General features: G+C 36.3%; 1 pseudogene; it reads left to right on the top strand.

Annotated features, from left to right (window-relative positions):
* Nucleotides 1–1583: 1583 nt before the first annotated feature.
* On the top strand, nucleotides 1584–2310 carry LOC149534563 (oxysterol-binding protein-related protein 1B pseudogene; annotated as a pseudogene).
* Nucleotides 2311–3096: the final 786 nt, after the last annotated feature.

Below are 3096 nucleotides of genomic sequence, written 5' to 3'. Positions count from 1 at the left end.
CTAGTCCAAAGTGCATAAACCCCAATGCTTAAAGAATGAAAGTGATATCTCTTGTGAGGAGAAACCATTCTAAAGAATGATGCTAGCATCTTGATAGTCACATTATATGTCCAGGTGTTAACAATGAGAAAGGACAACTCAAGGATACTCTCCTAGTATGCAAGGGTAATGTGATTTGAAGTCATGACTTCATTATTGATTATCCCATAGGTTTTTAGCTCTCAACCATAGAAAAATTTTTAGCATCCTCTAATAATCAAATTCCACTCGGGTTCCATAAAGATAAAAAGTGGCAATGAAATGTTCAAGCAAATGCCAGCAAATGCACATTAGGATAAAGCTACAGACATGGGAGGATATATGAATCAGGATGTTTGAGGCCCGAAATGATATATTTTGGTCATAGAGGATATTTTTGGCACAAAGATGTCACTTCAAATACATCCTGTGGAGACTGTCAAGGCAATGCTTTAATGAATATCTAAGCCTTTGTGTATACCATAACATTATTGTGGTTTAAATATGTCCCTTAAAATGACATGGATGGTAATTCTCATGCCACTTGCCACCAAAGGAATGTAATATGAGTAAATCGGATAGACAATAGACCGCAAGAAAAGTGTTTGGAAAAATGCCCAAAAGTGCGAATGTGAACGATTTGTTTTCAAAAGATCAAGACTCCAATTTGGAAGTAGTCCATGCAAAGCCCAACTTATCCTACATAATGTGGATGAGAAAGAATATCTTTCAAGCTCTATTTGGGAAGTAAAGGATAAACAAATTGCGATATGAGGAATATGATCAAATGTTTGACCAAATGTCGATAGTCCTCATCAGGTGGTTAGCGCAATGGAGATACAAGAGCTTCAAAATAGTTCAAAATTTGATGACTAGACTATCTTACACACACCGACCACTCACACAAATTCAAAAAAAATATACCTATGATACTGAGTGCCATTGTACAATCTATCACCACATGCATTCAAGGAGTGGAGAGGAAAGTATCATAGACATTGCCAGCAAATGGTAGCGATGTGTACTAAGTTTCCACGATGGGACCCCGTGCTATCATGGCATCAAGTGCGTCCAAAAATATACTACAAGAGAGAATGTATTCATGGTGATAATGAAGCATAGAGGGAACCCGCAAACTATCTAACAGAATGTTCAATTCACAAGAGCATTGTCTTAGCAAGTTTTTGACAAGGATTAAAGATTTCGAATCAGTATCCAACCTGTGAAAGGGCAATAAAACTTTCTCAATTCAAGATAAATTGTATAAGCATGCAATTTCCTAAGTATGCCCCATGGTCGATGACATTGTGAAGAAATGTAAATAACATCATGGAGGCTCATGATGCAATATCCCCGGCTTACACACTGCAACATAATCTGAAGCAAACAATGAAAGACAAGATGATGCAGAGACTCTATAAGAAGCTCTAGCTCTTGGTTCAGGTGAATATCAACAGCTTCTGATGAAGGATTTCTCGACAATGAAGATTTATTAAATGGGACAAATGAAATCGATGCTGATATGGAAGTGAGTTTTGACTATCCTTTGGTGGAAAGATGAAAGAGCTTACCTGAACCAAAGGAAAAAGAGAAAGGAGTCAGCCTGTGGTCTATGATTAAAGATAATATTGGGAAGGATCTTACCCAAGTCTGTCTTCCTGTCTACTTTAAGGAGCCACTCTCTTCCCTGCAAAAATGCTTTTGAAGATATGGAATATTCCTACCTTATTGATCTGGCATTTGAATAGGGCAGAAAAGGAAACAATTTGATGTGTATACTGCATGTAGCGATATTTGTAGTTTCTGGATATTCTTCTTTAGAAGGTCAGTACTATAAGCCTTTTAATCCTCTTTTAGGGGAAATCTTTGAAGCTGATTATCCAGATAAAGGCCTTCATTTTTTTTGCATAGAAGGTCAGCCATCATCCTATGGTGATTGCATGCCATTGTGAAGGTAGAGGATGGAAATTTTGGGGAGATAGTAATCTAAAGAGAAAATTTTAGGGTCGGTCCATCCAAGTTGTTCCTGTAGGAATTCTCACACTAGATTTTGACGATGGTGAGGTGTTTCAATGGAGTAAAGTCACCACATCTATTTATAATCTCATTTTGGGAAAGCTCTACTGTGATCATTATGGGACAATGCACATACAAGGCAATTATGAATATTCTTGCAAGTTAAAATTTAAGGAGCGATATATAATTGATCGTAACCCTCATCAGGTACAAGGATTTGTGCAAGATAAGGATGGAAATTGGCAAGGAAATGATTTTCATTTTCCACCAAAATGAAAAGGCCATGTGTCACGGAATAGAGAGGATTTTATTTTTCTTAAGGCTGTTACAAAACTGAAAAGTTAGGACCGTTTTAAGATTCAGTTTTATGAAACCAAAAAGCCATCATAAGAAGTTGAACAAGCATCTAGGGTGGAGGCTATTTATTGTAAATCTTTTTTTTAGAGGGGAAGGGGGGGCTTTTTTTGCAGACAGTCAGAGAGCTGGAGTAGGGAGAGGAGTACATTTATTTTTTGTGATTTCATTCATGTATTGAGATTAGTGTTCAATTTTTGTAATAGGTTTGGCTATAGTTTGCAAGTAAATATGATCAGAGTATTGTATCTATGTGTTTAAAGAAAGGAAAGGTTTTTTTATGAATCAAAGTATTTGGGTAACACTTTTCTAATTACTTTCAATCGGAGCATTGTTATGATCAGTTTTGAGCACTTTCTTGTATTCTTGCTCAAATGGTGATTGGGAGATAGATCATAGTACTGTCAACTGATCCCATTGCAAAGGTTTGAATGTTAAATCTTCATTTTTCATCTCATGTCATTGCATTTTCATAACAAATAGCATTCTTGCATCACCAATGTTGGGAAGTCATAGGATGTGTGAGTTCCTAAAATTGGATAGGATTAGAATCTAAGTTTGCTTGAGTTAGTACTAGATAGGATTAGCTTAGTTTTACCTCTACTATTCTCTAGTTAAGAACATACCCCACAGTAGGAATTAGAGGTAAAACATGATTCATTGAATATCATTTACATAGGGAGTTGTACCTCAATTCAAAGGGAAACT

Source organism: Cupressus sempervirens, chromosome 10 (assembly GCF_028749045.1).
Source record: "Cupressus sempervirens isolate cs-2001-9-10 chromosome 10, ASM2874904v1, whole genome shotgun sequence".
Taxonomy (NCBI): Eukaryota; Viridiplantae; Streptophyta; class Pinopsida; order Cupressales; family Cupressaceae; genus Cupressus; species Cupressus sempervirens.
This window is presented reverse-complemented; position numbering and strand designations above follow the sequence as displayed.